We start from the raw sequence: 747 nt of genomic DNA on the forward strand, positions 1-747 counted from the left end.
GACAACTAAAACACAATGACAATATTCCATATTCACTTGTTTTAGGGTATAGTAGTGACATGCCCCCAAAAAGAATGCGCCCCGCCTATTCCGATGGTGATGTAGTTACTTCTTGACTATTTTGCTACCATGTTGGCTGCGACCAAGGTTACTCTCGTAGAATAGTTTTGGTTCCTCAGCCCCCACCGTATATAAAGTTAGGGTTGAGGTAGCTCAAGGACTGGGGAGCACCTAATAGATTTTCTACCTTATCAACACAACACAGACCATACGCGTTACCTTTTCCTTTTGTTGAATGGTTGGTACTATAATTACATCTATCCTTGATCATTTATGAGCTGTTATATCCGTACATGCTGCACGAACCGTACTTGCTATTACTCATTTTATGTTGAATGACCAGCAGTATAACAATGGTATTTTCACTGATCATTCACGAGCTTAACCTGAGTATCTGCATAGAGAGCATATCTTGCACTAAATTAGAAGGACTGCATATAATGGACAGAATAAGCTAATAAGAAGGTTTGCTATAGTATGATGGTAACTTGCTGATAATCCTTAGGTTATTAAATTTTGAGGCCATTTTGTGGCACTCACTTTGTTCCGTCGAGGACGAATATTAACGGGCTGAAAGACATTATACACAATACCATGAAAACCCTTTTCATGACCTTAAACTGTTTGGAATGTCAGGGAAGAAATCTGTGATTTTTAATTTATTGTACTTAATTCAAGTTACTGTAC

This window comes from Penaeus monodon, chromosome 21 (genome assembly GCF_015228065.2).
Source record: "Penaeus monodon isolate SGIC_2016 chromosome 21, NSTDA_Pmon_1, whole genome shotgun sequence".
NCBI lineage: Eukaryota > Metazoa > Arthropoda > Malacostraca > Decapoda > Penaeidae > Penaeus > Penaeus monodon.